Below are 24,700 nucleotides of genomic sequence, written 5' to 3' on the forward strand. Positions count from 1 at the left end.
TAACTCTTTGTTGGCTCGTCTCACAGTGCGTAGGAGCTTGGAGGAGTTTCTTCAAATCGTTGGAGTTCGTCATCATCTGAGGTTATCATCATTCATCAGAACCAGTGCTCATCCTCGTAGATCTCAGATAGGATCAACAACCATATGCAACAATCATATCTTAACAAAATACAATATATCATAAGCATATATGCACAATAATTATCTCCAAGATATGCAACACACATCATCTGTGCATATGAACATGTATGTGTCACTCCTACACTCCATTAAAGCTACCATGATATCTGTGTAGCTGAATTGGCAAGACTGTTACAATTGCTCTCGACTCCAACTGCCACTGCTCCTGAATGGCCGGTTGGGCAAGACGTTGAGTAACTATCTAGCTACAAACAAAGAGGTTCACACCATGCACACAACTCTACCAGTGCTACCCCTGAGCGGCCGAGTGAGAACTACAGGACAAGCTGCACCCAACTCTAGCTACCACTACCCATGAGTGGCCTGATGGGCAGTGAATATGACTAACAACTCTCTCGACCATAAGGGAGACTTTGGTTGTCAGTATGCATATAGTGCGATGATGAACATTATGTAAATAATCATGATGTAGATACACAACCATCATTAATGCAACAACACAGCAAACACAAGTACATCTAGTACATGATCTATCAATCACATATATCAATATGTATGGATAGGTCCAACATGTGTCTCCTAAATAAAACATAAGGTACAAGCCACACCTATCAATGATGAACATAATGTAGATAATCATGATACAAATACGGTCATCATTAATGCAATAACCCAATCAACATAAGTATATTCAACACATGATCTATCTATCACCTAAGTCTATAGATATGAATAGATCCAATAGGAGTCTAGTAAACAACAGATATAGTAAGTAGCAACACCTATAGTACAGATTAGACACGTAAGCACACCACATCATAGCTATAATCAACATAATACCTCCAATAGTCACACCAGATACATGTGCTTACACAACATATGTATAATCAACATAATTTCTCTAATAGTACACCCTAGACACGTGTGTGCACACAACATGCAAATGTTCAATCAACATGGTAACTCCTATAGTGCATACCAAATATGTATATACTTAATATTATATGCATAATCAATATATTAACTTTGTCAACATAATAACTCCTACAGTACATACTTTACATATGTATAGTCTACAAAGTATAGATATAAAAAGTCGAGACTATATACGAAATAACTAGATCATCTCTAAGATCAAGCACTTAAGTATCAAACATGGATAAATATGAGTAGATTTAAGGTAAAACAATCTAATCTATCAATTAAGAATCATGCACTAAGTTCAATGAATTATAGAGGCCAAGGAAGAAGTACCCTCCTTATACGTTTTCCCTGTTGGAATAACTCCCACGTCGAGACGCTCCTCTCGAATCAAAGTCCTATAATCACATAATATATAGTTTAGCTAATCACATATGCAACAATTAGCTAAAACCAAACCTAACCTAATTAGGAAAAACCCCTAATTTAATAGGTAAATCAAATCTGGCTACTACTTAAAAATTAATTATTCTTTTAGCCATTTAGTTCTAATTAACATCATCAACCTCAATTCAATTGACTCCAGTCATTGACTCTTCTCTTCTTCTTAATATAATTTTCAATCTCATTATACAAATCACTTGCAACTATAATTAGATTACAAATAATTGATTCGGTAGATAACCAAACCAAAAATCACTCTCTATTAATATGATATCTCTTACTCGAATCAACCAATCACAACCTCCAACGACCCATTGCTATTAATCAAAGGTTAATTAATGATATCATCCATGGATAATAATTTCTATTTCTAGAAATAGAATCAATCCAATGCAGTAAAACTAATTCTATTCTGTATTAAATGAACATTAACTGCATCTTACCCCAAATTTAGATTTGCAGTCCCTCGGTGAAGGATCCAGAGGTTGCTGCGATGAAAAGGAAGCTCTCCACTCAAACCCACAGTCGCTCGATGAAGATCCTGGAGGTTGCTATGAAGGAATAGAGATTCCCTCTTGATGGTTGTTGTTACATCGTCACAAGTGTATGGTTACGTCGTCAATAATATAAAAGATTATCATATCCACAGGGACTGTTGATTAAGCACTAGTTAACTTTGCACGACAAATTATCTAGACTAAGGTGGAAAAAGAGAGTAAGAGAAAGAGAAGAGGGAAGCGAGAGAATGGATCTCGAGAGGGGTTGAGCTAATAGGATGGAGGATGATAGATTTTAGGATTTCGGTTTTCTTGTAATGCTAGGCGATGTTACATAGATTGTTTAGTTCTTATCCTCTATGTTCATGCTCTTGTAGGAAGTTAGATTCATTACCGACTCTCCCCCTGCAGTGGATAAGTCAGCATGATCTCCTACTTCATGTCCTATGCTACTAAATGGAAGTGATTCCTATGAAGTCCGTTTAATAGGGCAGCCCTGTCATGACGCCCCATAGTCATAAAACATAGAAACACACAATAACATAGAAATAGAAATAGAGATTACGCCTGATCTCCTACTTCCTTGTGGAGATTTGCTTCTCCTTTCAAGGTGATACCCTAAATGTCCATTTAATGGGGCAGCACTGTCACACACCCCACGACAATACAATCTAGGGTATCCCCCCCTACGAGATTAACAATTCTACACAACCATTTGATAAAATATGCAAAAGATATATATAAGCATTCACACACACACATCATCAAACATGAACAAGGCATCAACAAGTCATTGAATAAAAACATGGCAAATTTACATAGTTTTACATCTCCATCACATCACAAGTACTTCCTACATCCTAGATCTGGAGATCTACTCCATTTCTAAGGAAGAACAAACCCAAAACATAAAATAAAGCATACTTACAACCCTAGATCTGAGAAGAAGGGGAAGAAGAGATGCTTGCCGATGATTCCGATGTCTTGGGGATGCCTCGTTGCTCCGGAGATGGACGGATCATGAAGGAATGGAGGAGAATGAAGCTCTAGGGTTTCCCCCTAAGGGGAGAACCCTTCCCCAAGGAGAGGGATGAAGTACCAACCCCAAGATTGTAACACCCACGAAATGCTAAGCTATACCTAGGAGTATTTTTCTTTAAAATAGAAGAATAAAAGAAAGAAAGAGAAAAATGGAGAAATAGAAACCAAAATAAAAAGAGGTGAGGTCAAGGATTGAACCTTGAACCTCCCACAAATGATAGAGTTAAATTGGTGCATAGAACCACTAGAGTAATGAATGATATGCGAATAGAAAATAATGGAAATGTTAGTAAAGGTGAGAAGATGGTTAAGTAAAGGAACAAGAGAAAACCAAGTAGCTTACTTTCTTTTCCTCTTGGTTAAGAGAAGGAGCAAGCAAAAGACAAGTTGCTTGCTTCCCTCCTTCTCTCTATTTTCATGGAATTAAAGGAATGAAGAAGATAGAAGGGTTAAGGGGGATGAATGAAGGCATGTTCATTACATAGGAAATAAATAGGATGGAGAGAAGAAAAGACAAGTGATTAATCCTTCCTTCTTCTTCCTCCTCTTCCTTTTCTCCTTCTTCTTTTCCCCACCAAAACCAAAGTGTTCCTCTTCTCATTTTCAAAAGCTAAGCTAAGGTTTTCTCCCTAAGAAAACTAATTTACAAGGAGGAGCTTTCAAGATCTACCCTTTCCAAGCAAGAGAAATCAAAGGGAGTGCTAGAAGAAGAAGCTCTCTTCTTCCTCTTCACGTAGGGTATCTTTCCTTAAGAAAAGCCACAAGCGAAAGGAAGTAAGTATTCCCTCACCTGTGGTACAAGTTGTAACACCCATAGGGTACTTAGCAAGATTTTAGATATTTTTATCATGAATAAAAATAAATAGGCCTTATATGTAAAATTAAAAAAAAATAATAATAAAATAAGACAACCAAAAAGAGATGACCAAGGTTTGAACCTTGGATCTCTTACTAGATACATGTATGTGTTAACCAATAGACCAAGAGTAATTATTGTTAGAAAGGAGAGGGAATCATAGTTAAAGGTAAGGAAGTGAAGGCTCTCTTCTCTTAGAAGGAGAAATTGGAGTTGCCTTCTTCCTCTCAAATGAAAAGAGGAGCCTTGCTTCTTCTTTTCATTTAGAGTTAGTAAAAGAAAGGAGAAGGAAAAATGTAATTTCCCTTTCCTCCTCTCATGTAGAATAAAAGAAGAAATTAAAGAAGAGAGTTCATTTTTTTCTCTTCCTCCCTTCCTCTTTTCTCTCCACCGTGACCAAGCTTCTTCTCCCCACCTTCATTGCCGAAACCCAAGCAAAGGAAAACTTCTCTCTAGGAAAGCTCCACAAATCAAGGTTACTTCCCTAAGGAAATCAAGCGAAAGATGTGAGTATCCCCTCACTGCAGTACAAGTAGTTGTCGATCGTTTTATATGTGGATGTTCTTATTTTTTTTGAAAAGGAAATATGTAGTTCATGCCTCTTCATGATATATAAATTTGTATATGTTGATAGCTTAGGTTTTTATGCTTCATGTGGTAACAAAAATGATGAAAACCTCCATGTAAGTTTCAGCCAAGATGAGTTACAAGAGTTATAGCAAAAATTTTGAAAAGGGAATATGTTATTTATGCTTCTACATGATATATGAATTTTTATATGTTGATAGCTTAGGTTTTTATGTTTCATGTAATAACAAAAATGATGAAAACCTCCATGTAAGTTTCGGCCAAGATGAGTTACAAGAGTTAGAGCAAAAATTTTAAAAAGGGAATATGTTATTTATGCTTCTACATGATATATGAATTTTTATATGTTGATAGCTTAGGTCTTTATGCTTCATGTGATAACAAAAATGATGAAAATCTCCATGTAAGTTTCGGCCAAGATGAGTTACAAGAGTTAGAGCAAAAATTTTAAAAAGGGAATATGTTATTTATGCTTCTACATGATATATGAATTTTTATATGTTGATAGCTTAGATTTTTATGCTTCATGTAGTAACAAAAATGATGAAAAACCCTAATGTAAGTTTCGGCCAAGATGGGTTACAAGGGTTAGGGCAAAATTTTTGTAAGGGAAATATGTTGTTTATGCTTCTTCATGATATATGAATTGTTATATGTTGATAGCTTAGATTGTTATGCTTCATGTGGTAACAAAAATGATAGAAACCCTAATGTGAAGTTTCGGCCAAGACATGATACCAAGTTTAGGGTCAAAATTTGAAATCCAATCATGCTTATTTATGCTTGTTCATGAAGTATGATATCTTGTATGTGGTTAGGTTAAGTCATTATATTACATGTTGCATTAGAAAACCTAAAACCCTAAATGAAGGTCTCGGCCAAGAAGGAATGCCAAGCCTAGGGTAAAGTTTTGAAACCTAATCATGATCTTTTGTATATGGTTAGATAAGTTTTATGCTACATGTTACACAAATGAAACCTAGAACTTCACCTTAAGGTTCGGCCAAGTAAAGTGTTGAGATTTAGAGCCATGCCTTGCAACAAACCATGCTTGTTTATGCCTATATGATATTTGGTTATTTATCTATGGGTGGCTTAGTTTCATACTTCTTATAGTGAAAAAAAAAGGGAAAAATCCATTTAGCAAGGTTTCGGCCAAGGTGGATAATTGGGTTTAGAGTGAATCTAACCAAGCATGCTTATGTTTTCTCATGATGTATAGTCTTTGATATGTGATTAGTTAAGTTCTATGCTCATAATATGTTATGCTATGTTCATGATATGATATGTTATGCCTTATGTTATGAGATGAATTATGTTTCATGATATGATATGCTATGCTCATGATATGATATGCTATGGTCATGATATGATATGTTATGCCTTATGTTATGAGATGAGTTATGTTGCATGATATGATATGCTATGCTCATGATATGATATACTATGCTCACGATATGATATGCTATGTTTCATGATATGATATGCCATGCTTAATGTTATGAAGATCACATGTTATGTTTTATGTTATGATACGAGTATGTTATGTTTCATGATATATGTATGAAAGGCTTATGTAAGAAGAAAAGCCTAAGAGTTACTTCCCTTAAGTCGGGATCAAGAGCACTCTTCATGGTATGGCAAAGAGATGCTTCCCTTGAGATGGGATCAAGAGCTCTCTTCATGATATGACAAGAAATTATGACATGTATGATAAGCTATGATATGCATGATGACATGATATGTATGACATGATATTTTATTTTGTATGGCTTGTACCAAGGGTGAGCTCCATAAGCGCCCCGAGGTCGATGGTCTATGAAACGGGCCTCATAAAAAGGGATGGGCTCCTTAGTACGCCCCTAGGTCGACGGACTATGAACGGACCTAGATCCCTAGTAGGTTCGGGGCTAGCTACCCTGTCCTAGGGATTGCGCGCATTATGTATGTATGTGGTACAAGCCAGACCCTCATGATGATTATGTTATGTTCAAGTATGTATAAGATATGTTTTAAAAGAGACATGATGTATATGTGCATTCCATGATACATGTTTTGAAAATATACATTTTGCATTTACATTCATATGTTTTATGAATTATTGGTTATGCATTATTATGAACAGGTATGAGTTATGATACATGCTTACAGGATATGATATGTTCCCATGATATGTACTCACATGCTATGCCATGCTATGTTATGCTTCTTATATGACAAACTATGTTCTATGTTATGATTCTCCATGCTATGTTATGCTATGCTATGTTTCACATGCTATGTGGTATTACGTGTCTTATGTTTTATGAGTAGGAAAGGAGCTCATTAAGCCTTTGGGCTTATAGTTTTACGTTTCCTTGTACTACAGATAAGGGGAAGGAATGGGTGAACTAAGGGGAGCAGCAGGAAGGGCGATGATGATGTGTGTGGAAGTGGCATGGTGGATAGATCAAATTAAGTTTAAATTTATATTGACTAAATTATGCATGTGAACTAAGTTTGGATCCTATGTTTATGATGATGGTTGAGCTAGTATGTTATGCTCTCATGATAGTTGCCATGTTAGACTTATTATGATATGGTAAAAAGTTTAATAAGTTATGATTCACATGCCATGTTTAAGACAATCAAATGCATATGATAAAAAATTTTAAGTATGTCTTCCGCTGCCATGAGTTCATATGCATTAGTATGTTAGGTGAATGTAAGTAACCCCGTCCCTCTAAGGGCAGTCAGAGTGTCCCTGGAAGGGCGGACGTTACACAAGTTGCTTTTGTTTTACATAAGATTGGAAGGCTTAAAACCTAGGGTCACAAGTTGTAAACTTTCGGCCAAGTGTAGGAAAAGAACCTAGGAAAAACTTAAGACCTAAACTAACCATGTTCACTACATCCTTAGGGTATGTATGCTATGATAAGAGATTTGGTTGGTTTTTTCTTATGCTTACATGTTGTTTAAAGCTTAGTTTTCCTCCATATATGTTTCGGCCAAGAACAAGGTTAGGGTTTAAAGAAGCTAAAAAGTTAACTTAGCATACTCATGCACCTCTTTATGATATGATATGAATTTGGATAGATGTTTATGCTTACATGTAGTTTAAAGCTTAGTTTTCCTCCATATATGTTTCGGCCAAGAACAAGGTTAGGGTTTAAAGAAGCTAAAAAGTTAACTTAGCATACTCATGCACCTCTTGATGATATGATATGAATTTGGATAGATGTTTATGCTTACATGTAGTTTAAAGCTTAGTTTTCCCCCATATAAGTTTCGGCCAAGAACAAGGTTAGGGTTTAAAGAAGCTAAAAAGTTAACTTAGCATACTCATTCACCTCTAGATGATATGATATGAATTTGGATAGGTGTTTATGTTTACATGTGGTTTAAAGTTTGGTTTCCCTTCATGTATGTTTCGGCCAAGAGCCAAATTAGGATTTAAGAAGCTAAAAAGTTAACCTAGCATGCTCATGTACCTCTTGATGATATGATATGAATTTAAGCTAGGTGTTTATGTTTACATGTTGCTTTAAAGCTTAATTTCCCTTCATGAATGTTTCGGCCAAGAACCAAATTAGGGTTTAGAGAAGCTAAAAAGATAACCTAGCATGCTCATGTAACTCTTGATGATATGATATGAATTTAGCTAGGTGTTTATGTTTACATGTTGTTTAAAACTTAATTTCCCTTCATGTAAGGTTCGGCCAAGAACCAAATTAGGGTTTAGAGAAGCTAAAAAGTTAACCTAGCATGCTCATGTACCTCTTGATGATATGATATGAATTTAGCTAGGTGTCTATGTTTACATGTTGTTTAAAACTTACTTTCCCTTCATGTAAGGTTCGGCCAATAACCAAACTAAGGTTTACAGAAGCTAAAAAGTTAACCTAGCATGCTCATGTACCTCTTGATGATATGATATGAATTTAGCTAGGTGTTTATGTTTACATGTTGTTTTAAAGCTTAACTTCCCTTCATGTATGTTTCGGCCAAGAACCAAATTAGGGTTTAGAGAAGCTAAAAAGTTAACCTAGCATGCTCATGTACCTCTTGATAATATTATATAATTTTAGCTAGGTGTTTACACTTGCATGTTGCCTATAGCTTGGTTTCCTCTTTATGAGTGGTTCGGCCACTATGAGTTTAGAAGCTTAGATATGCCTCACATGATACGTTATGAATTAGGAGATGTTATTTAATGATGCCATTTATGATTGTGTCTTTTATGATGTGCTATGTGCCCAAAGATACATGCTTTATGATATGACAAATAACATGCTCATTATGTATGCTTATGATCCATGCATGTGTTGTGTGCCCAAATATACATGCTTTATGATATAGTAAATGACATGCTCATTATGTATGTGATCCGGCGGTAAGAATGGGGGACCCACAGATGGGGTCCCGTCCGAGCGGAACCAGAGATTACCCAGCCAAAGGTTTGGGTTTCCGACGCCAAAGCAGGAGAACCAGAGCCGAGTAGCCGAGCGGAGGTGTCCGCTCGGCCGAGGACAGAATGGCCGAGCGGAGGTGTCCGCTCGGCCGGAATCGTGGCGAGGGAACAATGGTTAGCCGAGCGGCCTATTCGCTCGGCTCGGGATATGGTATGTCAGCAAAGGCATGGTGATTAGACTGTACGCAAGATGGCACTATTAAAGGCCCCACCATCACGTCACGGAAAGGTTGATACAGTAGCAGTATGGTCTTATGGATGCCCTTCTGACAGGCCCACACCTAGGCATGGTCGAAAGCAGGTGATTGTATCAACAGTATGGTCTTATGGATGCCCTTCTGACAGGCCCACACCTAGGCATGGTCGAAAGCAGGTGATCGCTTCGATTGGTGTGCCCAGGCTCCTTCGAGAGGTCTATATATGGCCTCCACTTCTTCAAGCGGAGGTACACAAGTCTACAATTTCTAAGCCACTTTCTTATTCCTTCGCCTAACTTGAGCGTCGGAGGGTCGTCGCCAGGGACCCCTCCCCGGCCCGACTTCTGTGCAGGTTCGCCGGAGGTCTGTGCAGCTGGTCGGAGATAGAGGAGAGCGCCACGTGCCCAGCGTCCGTCGATTCAGCGACTCGGACAGGATCAAATTGGCGCCGTCTGTGGGAACGCACCTGTATCCGAGCGAAACAGATGGACGAGGTTGGATGACCTCACACCGTGATGCTCTCCCAGGAGAGGCCCGACGCTCTAATTGAGGCAAGAGAAGTTAAGCTCGTGGAACAACAGAAACAGAAGGCTCAAACTGAGCGGATAGCACAGCTGAGCGGACCGACCGGAGCAACAGGCGAAATGGGGGCAAAATGGGTGTCCGACCGGAATTCAAGTGGGAGCAACGCCTGCCCCGATATCGGTCCGACGAGGAAGCCTTGATGAGTTTCAACAAGTATATATATTCTTCTCACTCAACGGGTATTCGGGAGTCAAGAAATTGGGTCAGATCCCCTGCTGGTCGGCAGGTCAGTTCTTCAATTATTTCTGTTGCTCATAAATTTGTAGTTTCTTGAGTAAAAACTCCCGTGCCGCTCGGCCGGGAGTGTATTAGCCGAGCCAAAGGTTCGATGGGAAGCCCGTGCCGCTCGGCCGGGAGTAAATAAACCGAGCCCCGAGCTCGATGGGAAGACCCCGTGCCGCTCGGCCGGGAGTAAATAAGCCGAGCCAAAGGCTCGATGGGAAGCCCGTGCCGCTCGGCCGGGAGGTAAATTATCCGAGCCAAGAACTCGACGACGAAGGCCCCGAGCTGCTCAGCCGGAGGTATAGTATCCGAAGGCCCCGTGCCGCTCGGCCGGAAGTAAATTATCCGAGCCAAGCGCTCGACGACGAAGGCCCCGAGCTGCTCAGCCGGAGGTATAGTATCCGAAGGCCCCGTGCCGCTCGGCCGGAGGTAAATTATCCGAGCCAAGCGCTCGACGACGAAGGCCCCGAGCTGCTCAGCCGGAGGTATAGTATCCGAAGGCCCCGAGCTGCTCAGCCGGAGGTATAGTATCCGAAGGCCCCGAGCTGCTCAGCCGGAGGTATAGTATCCGAAGGCCTGTGCCGCTCGGCCGGAGGTAAATTATCCGAGCCAAGCGCTCGACGATTAAGGCCCCGAGCTGCTCAGCCGGAGGTATAGTATCTGAAGGCCCCGTGCTGCTCAGCCGGAGGTATAGTATCTGAAGGCACCGTGCCGCTCGGCCTGAGGTAAATTATCGGAGCCAAGTGCTCGACGACGAAGGCCCCGAGCTGCTCAGCCGGAGGTATAGTATCCGAAGGCCCCGTGCCGCTCGGCCGGAGGTAAATTATCCGAGCCAAGTGCTCGACGACGAAGGCCCCGAGCTGCTCAGCCGGAGGTATATTGTACGAGCCAAAGGCTCAATTCCGAAGACCCTGTGCCGTTCGGCCAGGTAAACGTTGTCCAAATTAGGCTTAAAAGCCCGACGAGCTCCGTCGTTAAAGATCGAGAGCCGCGCCGACCGGCTATAAATATCCGCGCCGACGAGCTCCGTCGTTAAAGATCGAGAGCCGCGCCGACCGGCTATAAATATCCGCGCCGACGAGCTCCGTCGTTAAAGATCGAGCCGCGCCGACCGGCTATAAATATCCGCGCCGACGAGCTCCGTCGTTAAAGATCGAGAGCCGCGCCGACCGGCTATAAATATCCGCGCCGACGAGCTCCGTCGTTAAAGATCGAGAGCCGCGCCGACCGGCTATAAATATCCGCGCCGACGAGCTCCGTCGTTAAAGATCGAGAGCCGCGCCGACCGGCTATAAATATCCGCGCCGACGAGCTCCGTCGTTAAAAATCGAGAGCCGCGCCGACAGGCTATAAATATCTGTGCCGACGAGCTCCGTCGTTAAAGATCGAGTGCCGCGCCGACCGGCTATAATATCCGCACCGACGAGCTCCGTCGTTAAAGATCGAGAGCCGCGCCGACCGGCTATAAATATCCGCGCCGATGAGCTCCATCGTTAAAGATCGAGAGCCGCGCCGACCGGCTATAAATATCCGCGCTGACGAGCTTTGTCGTTAAAGATCGAGAGCTGCGCCGACCGGCTATAAATATCCGCGCCGTCGAGCTACGACGTTAAAGATCGAGAGACGAGCTGGCGTCTATAAACCCTCCGAGCGAAAGACCGTCTAGCCCAGACGTTAAACCGTAGAGACGAGCTGACGTCTATAAATCCCCGAGCAAAAGACAGACAAGCTCCGTCGTTAAAAATCGAGAGACGATCGGGCGTCTATAAACCCTCCGGCCGGGAAATCGGGAGACGAGCCGGTGTCTATAAAAACCGAGCGGAAAATCGACGAGCACCATCGTTAAAAATCGAGAGTCGGTCCGGCGACTATAAATACCCCGGGCGGACGAACGAATATCAGAGAATAAGAAACCGCGGAAACCACAAGTATTAAAACATTTAGGCCCGCTCGGGCGTTGGTCTTTTGATACTTAGCGTTTGTTGACTTCACACAGGCTAGATACGTGCAGAGCGAGTAGGCCCTCCCGCTCGGACTTTGTTTAATGGGTTAAGCTGATCGGCCGCGTGACGGAGAACAATTAGAGCATGACTGACTCTAAGCATAAACGTTAAGCAAACAGAAGAATATTTTGGATAATGATCAGAAAGACGCAAGCAAAGACATAATTGCATTAAAGGGAAAGCATGCCGTACGACAAATACAAAAAGTTGCGTCGGGCGTAAGAAACGCAAAAACAAGATAGAGACGAGGAACACTCTTCACTCGGGGTCTTCGAAGTTGAAGAAACCGTCCGGAATGTCGTCTGTCATGGCCGCCAGATCGGAGGCGGGAATGTGCATTCCCGCAGGAAGGTGGCCACCCTTCTCCAAGTAGGCCATAGTGACCTTAACAGCCTCGGCAAAGGTTGAAGACACGCTGCCGCCAAATTTCGTGCCAAACCTCTCCGAGCAGAGGCAATCTTGACGTGCAGCAGCCAAACGACTCGGCTCCTCTTCCTTGTACTTTCTGAGCGCCGCCCGGGAAGCAATTAGTGAATCTTAGAGAACTTTCTGGTCCACCTCCGCTTTAGTGCGTTCAGCTGAGCGCCCATCCCGTTCGGCAGTTAGTTGGGTTTCTAGCTCCTTAGATCGCTGATCTAGGGCTCGGACTTCAACTTTCATCTTGTCCAGATCAGCGATCGCCCGCTTCTTCCGGCTACTGGCGCGCTTCACATCTTCGTCGCGCTTCTTCACCAAGCCTTCAAGTCGAGCCACCTCTGTAGCCAGGTCGGCGGCCTTCTTCTGTTCGGCCTCGCGGGCTTGTTTCTCCCGCTCGGCCGATGGACCCCCCGAGACTTGGAGTTTTTCCATAAGATCCTCCAGCTCGGCCAGCCGGTGACTAGTGGCGATTTGCTCAGCCCAATGCTGTAAGGGAAATAATAAAATCAGGAACCGAACAGTAGCATGGCACAGGAAGAAAAATGAACCTACCTGAGTGGCCTGCTGCATGTGGTTATCGCCGAGCTGCTTGGGCGTCATGAGGGCCACCCGAATCTGGGCGTCCTCGAAAAGTTTGGCGAGCGGACCCGTCAAGGTTATTTCATGAACGGGGCTTGATGGCCGATCGGTAGACAAGAAATATTCCTCCGATGGGAATCGAAGGGTAGTCTTGATGGTCGGGTGGCCGGCCGGCACTTCCTCAGCCGCAGTCGCCTGGCCCGAGGACTCCCCTATGGTTGAAGTTTCGCCCAACCGTCGTAAGCGACGACGAGTCCGTGGAGGAGAGCCAGAGGGCTGTGCGGTGGGCGAGGCCACGGGGGTCCTGATCTGCGACGGCGTGCGATCTGGAGAAGCGATCTCGATCGGCGCCTGTGGTTCGCCCTCTGGGGTCGGCGGAAGGCTGGAGTCTTTTCGACGTTTTCGCCGAACTTCCAAAATAAATGGATGGGTAGGAAATCTAAGGCCGCCCTGGAATTGGTCCAGAAAAAAATAAATAGTACCGATTGGCGGGTTATGGGGCCGGTCGGTCGGGCCGGCTACAACTATTTCATGGTCGTTCGGGATCCCGTAGGTCCTAACAACGCGCCGGGCGCGCTCCTCATCGAACCTACTCTCCATACTCATATACCACGGACCGTGAACCTCGATAGCGGGCGCAGAAGTGCTCGCCATGACTAAAGAAGGGAAGGAAGCCTAGCAATACTCGGAAACAAGGGGACGAGAGAAGAGAAGAAGCTTACTGAGGGAAGATCAAAGGAAAGAATCCCCAGGAACTTGAAAACCGCCGGAAAGCAAGCACTGGTAGTCGCCGGAGTAAGCTAGCAGCAGGCAGCTTCGACAGAGGACGCGCGATGAAACAAAGAGTGCGGCGTGAAGGCCAGAACGAGGGCTTTATACAAACGAGATCGCTCAGCCTCATCCGTCGAATGCAGGGCACAAGAGACGAGGTCATCATCTAGCCGTTCATTTCAAAACAAAGGGCGTCCCATCGAACGGAGCGTCACCGCCACTAGAGACGAGCCACGTGGCGCTCTGTCACCAAGCGCAATTAATGCGCCCATACCGCGCATGCTTCGGCTTAATGAAAAAGACTTGCGCGATTTTCAAGAGGATTTAGACAAGCAAACATCCACGTTGGGCGCCAAGGCATACAAAGCGAAGAGCCGAGCAGCTAAATTTGGTATGAAGGCCGAACGATAAGGCGACGACCGCCCGCTCGGACACACAGTCCAGTCAGTCGGACTCACTGCCTCCTTCGACTAGACTTGAAGGGGAGGCAAGTGATCCGGCGGTAAGAATGGGGGACCCACAGATGGGGTCCCGTCCGAGCGGAACCAGAGATTACCCAGCCAAAGGTTTGGGTTTCCGACGCCAAAGCAGGAGAACCGGAGCCGAGTGGCCGAGCGGAGGTGTCCGCTCGGCCGAGGACAGAATGGCCGAGCAGAGGTGTCCGCTCGGCCGGAATCGTGGCGAGGGAACAGTAGTTAGCCGAGCGGCCTATTCGCTCGGCTCGGGATATGGTATGTCAGCAAAGGCATGATGATTAGACTGTACGCAAGATGGCACTATTAAAGGCCCCACCATCACGTCACGGAAAGGTTGATACAGTAGCAGTATGGTCTTATGGATGCCCTTCTGACAGGCCCACACCTAGGCATGGTCAAAAGCAGGTGATTGTATCAACAGTATGATCTTATGGATGCCCTTCTGACAGGCCCACACCTAGGCATGGTCGAAAGCAGGTGATCGCTTCGATTGGTGTGCCCAGGCTCCTTCGAGAGGTCTATATAAGGCCTCCACTTCTTCAAGCAGAGGTACACAAGTCTACAATTTCTAAGCCACTTTCTTATTCCTTCGCCTAACTTGAGCGTCGGAGGGTCGTCGCCGGGGACCCCTCCCCGGCCCGACTTCTGTGCAGGTTCGCCGGAGGTCTATGCAGCTGGTCGGAGATAGAGGAGAGTGCCACGTGCCCAGCGTCCGTCGATTCAGCGACTCGGACAGGATTAGTATGCTTATGATCCATGTATGTGTTGTCTGCCCAAATATGCATGCTTTATGATATGGCAAATGTCATGCTCATTATGTATGTTTATGATCCTTGCATGTGCTGTGTGCCCAAATATGCATGTTTTACTCCTCATGATATGATAAGATAAGTTATGTTATGTTATGTTATGATATGAACCATGATATGGTATTTTACTTTGTATGGCTTGTACCAAGGGTGGGCTCCATAAGCGCCCCTAGGCCGATGGACTATGAACGGGTCTAGTAAAGGAATGGGCTCCTTAGTACGCCCCTAGGTCGACGGACTATGTACGGACCTAGATCCCTAGTAGGTTCGGGGCTAGCTACCCTATCCTAGGGATTGCGCGCATTTTTGTATGTATGTGGTACAAGTCGAGCCCTCATGATGATATTATGTTCAAGTAGTATATGATATGTTTTAAGACATCTTGCATATGACATGACACATGTTTTAAAAGACATCTTGCATGATATGATTTATGATTTATATGACATGATGATTTATGATATGATATAGCATGATGTTCTTTATAAGATGATATGATATGATTTATGATATGACATGCTATGCTCTTATGATATTTATATGACATGATGATTTATGATATGATATAGCATGATGTTCTTTATGATTTATGATATGACATGCTATGCCCTTATGATGTTAGATGATCGTATTTTTATGGTTGTATGCTTATATATTTATGCTTTGATATATGGATTTTGTGAGTAGGAAAGGATCTTACTAAGCCTGTGTGCTTATAGCTTACTTTCCTTGTACCACAGATAAGGGCAAAGAATGGATGACCTAAGGGAGCTGCAGGAGAGGCAAGGAGATGTGTGTGGTGGTGGCTCGGCTAAGGCAAATAAAGACCTGCTTAAGTTATTTTGTTATGTCAATATGAACCAAGTGTGTTATGTTATTGTTCCGCACGACTTCAGGATATTTTTAAGTGTTTTATTTTCGAAAGAAATTTTAATATGCATATATGTTTCCGCAAATAAATAAGTAAAGTAACCCCGCCCTACTAGCAGGAGGTGTGGGCGTTACAGGTTGGTATCAGAGCCAGGTTAGCCTTTCCGCTACACACACATCAAGCCTGCATCCTGCCGCTCCAAGTAAGACTTTCTGTACTTACTCTATGTATGATAGGAAATGTTTTAGTATCCATGAACCTAGGTATGACTGATATGGATTTTCTTCATGTATGATAAGCAATGTTTAATGTGTACGAATATAAGTAGGGATGACTCTAGACTTATGCTAGCCTCATTGTTATTTATGAAAATAGATATGGCTAGAAGACGCGGTAACCGGGCTGATGAGACAGTGACTCCACCAGATCTGACCCAGGTAGTCACCGATCTCCAGCGTCAGATCACGAAACAACTGTTGGGTTTTTTCGGGCCGCGAAAACCGCTTTTCGCGTCGCGGAAACCCCGAATCGCCCAAGCCACGGATCTCGTGCAAGGTAAAACTTTCGAAAATACTAGTACGAGTTTAAAACACGATCGACTCTTAGATCTACGAGGGAAAAACATTTACCCTTGATGCGTGCCCTTCGTAATCCCGCAACGTCCAAAAGGTAGCCGGATCTCGAGACCGTCAAGCGAACGGTCCTCTAGCGGTATCCACACGAACAAGGAGTGGTCTTCTACCACTTAAAGATGGAGAGGAGAACCCACAAGTGTGCTAGCACTTTCTAGGGCTCTCGGATTGGATCTAAAAGGTGAGAAAGGAGAGAATATAGAAGGGTAAACACATGTACACCTCTTGGTTCCCTCCTTTGTGACCTTCACCTTCCCTTAGGCTTTGGATTTAACTCACACTCCTCTTTTCCTCCATGAAACCCATGACCATCAACAAGGTTGAGAGAGGAAGAAGCACCCAAGGAAGAAGAAGCATTTACCACAATTAAATTACCACAAGACAAAACCTATTTTTCCTTTAGTGTGGCCGGCCACACTAGTGTAACTCCCACATTAATGTGGCCGGCCACATTAATGCATTTGGTGTGTAACCTCCATGAGGTGGCACACCATTAAATGAGGAGATGATGTGGCTAATGATGTGGCTAGATTGGTCATACCAAGTAGGATGAGTCAACATTCATGATGATGTGGCAAGACATCAAGTCAAACTTGATGTTTCAACTTCCATTTGGTCAAGTCAAACATGACCAATTTTCTTCCTTGTTGAGTTAAATCCAACCTTTGATTCAAGTCAATTTTAATTTAATGAATCTCAATTCATTAATATAAATTGACTCATGAATCAAATTTAAATTAGACTAATTAAGCAATTGAATCTAATTGAGTCTAACTCAATAAGTCTAATTTGAATCCAATCTTTGATTCATCATATGAATCTAATCCTATTGGTTCATCATATGAACCTAATCTCCATGCACATGTTCTTTGTGTGTGACCCAATAGGTTCTTGTAACGTTGGCAATGTTATAAACTCCTTTAAAAACATAAGCAATGAGCGGCATCTAGCAATACATCATTGCTACCCAAGTTACAAGAAATGTTGAGATCCAACATCACCTTGTGACTACTAATTGTGACTCCTCACAATATGTGACAAGTGTCCTTCTATCCTAGACATCTAGATTGATCAATGTGAGGCATAGACCGTGTCATCCTCTGACCAATCTAAATCTTGAACTCCGAGTAGACTCACTCAATCAAATGAGCTCAATATCTCATATTGACTCATTTAGGTATGGCCATACACTTCGTGGTCTCACTCTATCAAGAATATCGATGTCTCTCCCGTCATATAGGAGGGATAGATCCCATCTACATCACTCACATCTCTCTGCATAATTTGTTATATACCCAGTAATCGCCTTTATAGTCCACCCAGTTACGGGTGACGTTTGACGAAACTAAAGTACATAACTCCTTATGTAGGGATCCATGGTGACTTCAGGTCTAAGGACTAATAGTCATACTAATAGCCACATGAGAAAGTATATGACACTCATATAACGATCCATGATACTTTCTCATGGCGGGTCATTCAGTATACATTCTCTAATGCATACCCATGTGTCATCTTGATATCTCTATATCCATGACTTGTGAGATCAAGTCATCGAGCTGACCTACATGCTAGTCTTATTGTATTAACATTGTCCCTGAATGTTAATACTCGACTAGGAATGATTTAGAGTAGTGTTCCCTATATCATCTCACTATCGATTCAACTAATCGATTGATATAAGTATGAACCTTCTACTCAAGGACGCTATTATACTTAGTCTATTTGGCACTAATACAAATAAGTATAATAACCAAACAAATGCCTTTATTAATATACAAGAATATGATATACATGAGTCCATACAATCATCAAATGATTGGCTCTAGGGCTCTAACTTACAACAACAACAAGTAATCACTGCTCTGATGAATCAGCAAGGAAACCCTATCACCCCACCAGCAAATCAAAATGCAGCGCCCGTCATACCACTAGCTGTACCAGTACCACCGGTAGCCCCTGCCCCAGTAGTCCGACAGGAAACTTACTTGATACAGTGGCTAAGGCTGAAGCCGGAGAACTTCTCGGGTACTTGTGAGCCATGGGATGCTCAAGCCTGGTTTAAGACAGTGGAAAGTATTGTGGAATTGCTGGACTGGCCTGTATCAGAAAAGATCAAATGTGTGCCATTCTGTTTTTTGGGAGATGCAAGAATGTGATGGGAAAGAGTTAAGGCTAAGAGACAAATTAATCTGATGAACTGGACGGACTTCGAGACAGAGTTCTTCGAAGAATTCTTCCATATGCAAGTGACGAACCGACATTACGACGAGTTCACCGAGTTCCGGCAAGGTGACTTATCAGTAAACGAAGCAGTAAAGCGCTTTAATCGTCTTGCACGCCTCTGCCCAGAGTTAGTCAGCACGGAAAGAGAAAGGGTTAGACTGATGCTGAAGATGCTCCGACCCGAGATAGCACTGAATGTGGCCGACGGAATTAATAGACCACAGACTACAGAAGAACTGGTCAGCAGTGCCCTGATCACCGAGCATTATCAGAAGGCGATGAATGAGAATAAGAATCAGGCACAGATGAAAGGGCAGAAATCTCAGAGTACCAAACCCAGCTGGAAAGGAAACTCTAATGGAAAAAGGAAATAATGGGATAACACCAAAGGAGGACCAGCGAATAAGCAACCTAAGTACCTTCAGTGTATCATTTGTGGAAAGCAGCATTCCGGAGTATGTCGCAAGGGTACGAGAAAATGTTACAGTTGCGGACGGGAAGGACACCTGGCCAGAGACTACCCTACCCAGTCCCAGACACCGTTCCAGCAGAATGACCAGAACAGAAGTGCTCCCTCACAGCTACACTATATGCAAGCTGCCATTGAAGGGACTCTGATTAGCCAAGGGAGATTGGAAGCCCCGCCAACTACGATGAACGCTAGGGTTTTCTCGCTTACCAAGGATGATGTGGTGAGTTCCTCTACCGTGGTCACAGGTCAGCTACCTATTTTCAGTCAATATGCTAATGTGTTATTTGATACTAGGGCAACACATTCGTTTGTCTCTACACCCTTCATGGAGAAGTTAGAGATACCACCACAAGCTTTGAATGGCAAATTCTTAACAACCCTACCGTCGGGAGAAGTAATGCCATCTACTCATATGCTGCGAGCCGCACTCATCAGAATCACAGACAGAGAACTCTACTGTGATCTGATAGTGCTTGACATGCAAGATTATGATAGTATATTGGGCATGGATTTTCTGAGCAAGTACGGCGCTTCAATCGAGTGTCGTCAAAGGAAAGTGGTTTTCCGACCTGAAACAGAACCAATGTTTGAATTCGTTGGAGAACCAAGGAAGGAAACTGGGAGATTCTTATCAGCCATTAAAGCCCAAAAGGTGTTAAATAAGGGATGTACAGGGTTTCTAGCACAAGTGATCAATACAAGTCAGGTTGAGGACCAGAAACTAGAAAATGTCAGAGTGGTGTGCAACTATCCAGAAGTGTTCCCCGATGAACTACCAGGGTTATCCCCCGATAGAGACATAGAATTTGAGATTGAACTGATTCCTGGTACTAAACCGATCTCTAAAGCACCTTATCGTATGACGCCGGCTGAGTTGAAGGAACTTCAGGGACAGCTACTAGAGTTATTTGACAAGGGACTTATTCGCTCGAGTCACTCTCCATGGGGAGCTCCAGTACTGTTTGTGAAAAAGAAGGATGGGTCTATGCGGATGTGTATAGACTACCGAGCGCTGAATAATGTGATAATCAAGAATTGGTACCCTCTTCCACGGATCGACGACCTGTTCGACCAATTAAGGGGAGCGACCGTTTTCTCTAAGATTGACTTGAGGTTCGGCTATCATCAAGTGAAAGTGAACACTATGAGTTCATAGTTATGCCATTCGGAGTGACCAATGCTCCTGCTATTTTTATGGATTTGATGAACCGGGTGTTTATGGCATATCTCGACAAATTCGTGATCGTCTTCATTGACTATATTCTCATCTATTCAAGGACCCCGAAAGAGCATGCTGAACACCTGAACACCGTACTACAGATTCTTCGAGAAAAGCAACTATATGCAAAGTTCTCCAAATGCGAGTTTTGGCTCGATCGAATATCATTCTTGGGTCTTGTCATCTTCAAGGACGGAGTAATGGTAGATCCAAACAAGATCGAAGCTGTAAGTAACTGGAACAAGCCAAAGAATGTCAGTGAAATCAGATTCTCGGGCAAGCAGGCTACTACCGAAAGTTTGTAGAAGACTTCTCAAAAATTGCAGCCCCTATGACGTTTCTCACCAAAAAGAACAAAAAGTATGAATGGACGGATGAATGCGAGAAGAGTTTCACAGAATTAAAAAGGAGACTGACCAGTGCTCCAATCCTTACTCTTCCGAAAAGTAACAAAGACTTCGACATGTACAGCGACGCTTCCAAATTAGGACTCGGGGTTGTACTCATGCAAGACGGCAAGGTCATTGCATATGCCTCTAGACAACTCAAAGAGCACGAGAAGAACTACCCTACTCACGACCTAGAGCTAGCAGACGTGGTCTTTGCTCTTAAAACATGGAGACATTATTTATATGGAGTCCGGTGTAAGATTTATACCGACCACCAGAGTTTGAAATATTTCTTCACCCAAAAGGATCTTAACATGAGACAATGTAGATGGCTCGAGCTAGTCAAGGACTATGACTGCGAGATCTTTTATCATCCAGGAAAGGCGAACAAAGTGGCCGATGCACTCAGTAGGAAGTCCAGTGCCACCTAATGTAGCTATTTTAAGTTCGAGAACGAACTTTTTATGAGGTATGGGGTACTGTAACACCCACGAAATGCTAAACTATACCTAGGAGTATTTTTCTTTAAAATAGAAGAATAAAAGATAGAAAGAGAAAAATGGAGAAATAGAAACCAAAATAAAAAGAGGTGAGGTCAAAGATTGAACTTTGAACCTCCCACAAATGATAGAGTTAAATTGGTGCATAGAACCACTAGAGTAATGAATGATATGTGAATAGAAAAGAATGGAAATGTTAGTAAAGGTGAGAAGATGGTTAAGTAAAGGAACAAGAGAAAACCAAGTAGTTTACTTTCTTTTCCTCTTGGTTATGAGAAGGAGCAAGCAAAAGACAAGTTGCATGCTTGCTTCCCTCCTTCTCTCTATTTTCGTGGAATTAAAGGAATGAAGAAGATAGCAGGGTTAAGGGGGATAAATGAAGGCATGTTCATTACATAGGAAATAAATAGAATGGAGAGAAGAAAAGACAAGTGATTAATCCTTCCTTCTTCTTCCTCTTCTTCCTTTTCTCCTTCTTCTTTTCCCCACCGAAACCAAAGTGTTCCTCTTCTCATTTTCAAAAGCTAACTAAGGTTTTCTCCCTAACAAAACTAATTTACAAGGAGGAGCTTTCAAGATCTACCCTTTCCAAGCAAGAGAAATCAAAGGGAGTGCTAGAAGAAGAAGCTCTCTTCTTCCTCTTCACATAGGGTATCTTTCCTTAAGAAAAGCCACAAGCGAAAGGAAATAAGTATTCCCTCACCTGTGGTACAAGTTTCTTTTGTATTACATAAGATTGGAAGGCTTAAAACCTAGGGTCACAAGTTGTAAACTTTCGGCCAAGTGTAGGAAAAGAACCTAGGAAAAACTTAAGACCTAAACTAACCATGTTCACTACATCCTTAGGGTATGTATGCTATGATAAGAGATTTGGTTGGTTTTTTCTTATGCTTACATGTTGTTTAAAGCTTAGTTTTCCTCCATATATGTTTCGGCCAAGAACAAGGTTAGGGTTTAAAGAAGCTAAAAAGTTAACTTAGCATACTCATGTACCTCTTGATGATATGATATGAATTTGGATAGATGTTTATGCTTACATGTAGTTTAAAGCTTAGTTTTCCTCCATATATGTTTCGGCCAAGAACAAGGTTAGGGTTTAAAGAAGCTAAAAAGTTAACTTAGCATACTCATGCACATCTTGATGATATGATATGAATTTGGATAGATGTTTATGCTTACATGTAGTTTAAAGCTTAGTTTTCCTCCATATATGTTTTGGCCAAGAACAAGGTTAGGGTTTAAAGAAGCTAAAAAGTTAACTTAGTATACTCATGCACCTCTTGATGATATGATATGAATTTGGATAGGTGTTTATGTTTGCATGTGATTTAAAGTTTAGTTTCCCTTCATGTATGTTTCGGCCAAGAGCCAAATTAGGATTTAAAGAAGCTAAAAAGTTAACCTAGCATGCTCATGTACCTCTTGATCATATGATATGAATTTAAGCTAGGTGTTTATGTTTACATGTTGCTTTAAAGCTTAACTTCCCTTCATGTATGTTTCGGCCAAGAACCAAATTAGGGTTTAGAGAAGCTAAAAAGTTAACCTAGCATGCTCATGTACCTCTTGATGATATGATATGAATTTAGCTAGGTGTTTATGTTTACATGTTGTTTAAAACTTAATTTCCCTTCATGTAAGGTTCGGCCAAGAATCAAATTAGGGTTTCGAGAAGCTAAAAAGTTAACCTAGCATGCTCATGTACCTCTTGATGATATGATATGAATTTAGCTAGGTGTCTATGTTTACATGTTGTTTAAAACTTACTTTCCCTTCATGTAAGTTTTGGCCAAGAACCAAACTAGGTTTTAGAGAAGCTAAAAAGTTAACCTAGCATGCTCATGTACCCCTTGATGATATGATATGAATTTAGCTAGGTGTTTATGTTTACATGTTATTTTAAAGCTTAACTTCCCTTCATGTATGTTTCGGCCAAGAACCAAATTAGGGTTTAGAGAAGCTAAAAAGTTAACCTAGCATGCTCATGTACCTCTTGATAATATGATATGATTTTAGCTAGGTGTTTACACTTGCATGTTGCCTATAGCTTGGTTTCCACTTTATGAGTGGTTCGGCCACTATGAGTTTAGAAGCTTAGATATGCCTCACATGATACGTTATGAATTAGGAGATGTTATTTAATGATGCCATGTATGATTGTGTCTTTTATGATGTACTATGTGCCCAAAGATGCATGCTTTATGATATGACAAATAACATGCTCATTATGTATGCTTATGATCCATGCATGTGCTGTGTGCCCAAATATGCATGCATTATGATATGGTAAATGGCATGCTCATTATGTATGCTTATGATCCATGCATGTGCTGTGTGTCCAAATATGCATGCTTTATGATATGGAAAATGACATGCTCTTTATGTATGTTTATGATCCATGCATGTGATTTGTGCCCAAATATGATTGTTTTACTCCTCATGATATGATAAGATAAGTTATGTTATGTTATGATATGAACCATTGTTGGAACTCCAAGGTTGTTTTGGTGTAATCAACAAGTTAAGTTAGGTCCTGCGTTGTTTCTAACCTTGTGTCTAAGTGTGCAGGAGCTTAGGAGCACAGGTACTCGAGCGGAAGACGCAGCTAGCGAGAAGGACGGCACGCTGTGCGTCCGAGGGACGAGGTGCTGCGGAAGAGTACACCGGCGGACGAGAAGGAAGTGCGCGCGGTGGTTCCGAGGTATGAAAGCCAGAGCGGAAGATTGCTCGGGGAGCAAGAGACGCAGCTAGCGCGAAGGTCGGCACGGGGTGCGACCGAGGGACGAAGTCTGCGGATGAGTACCCTGGTGGACGAGAAGGAATACGCGGCAATTCTGAGGGACGAGAAGCTGGAGGGAAGCACGCTCGAGAAGACCGGAAGATGGGTTCGGGTGAGCCCTATTCCGGATGGCAGAGATCACCCAAGCTAGCGGAGCCGGAGCGAACAGACCCGGACCAAGACGAGCCGAACTGAGACGAGTTGAACCGGAGTCGAAAAGACAACTTATGTTGAACTTAGGGCTCCGGGCACCCGAAACCATTCCGGGTGCCCGAAACCGACCGGGGCTCCCGGAACCCTTCCGGGCGCCCGGAATCGACTTTTCAACAGGATCGAGTTTTGACTCGATCCGACCGTTGGGGTGAAAATTTATCCCCCCAGGGCGCCCGGAACCCTTCCAAGCGCCCGGACCAAGACTATAAATATAGCCTTGGTCCAGAAGCTTAGATAGAACTCACTGATTGTAAATATAGTGCTTGCACACTCTCTTTTAGTCTAAGCTTCTGTTTTCTGCACTTCAACGTTGTACGAGGCTTCTCCGCCCGAAGGAGTTTTATTGAGCTTAATCTTCCTTGGATTAACAACCACATCGGTTGTAACCAAGTAAATCTTTTG

The sequence above is a fragment of the Zingiber officinale genome, chromosome 8B, assembly GCF_018446385.1.
Source record: "Zingiber officinale cultivar Zhangliang chromosome 8B, Zo_v1.1, whole genome shotgun sequence".
Classification (NCBI taxonomy): domain Eukaryota; kingdom Viridiplantae; phylum Streptophyta; class Magnoliopsida; order Zingiberales; family Zingiberaceae; genus Zingiber; species Zingiber officinale.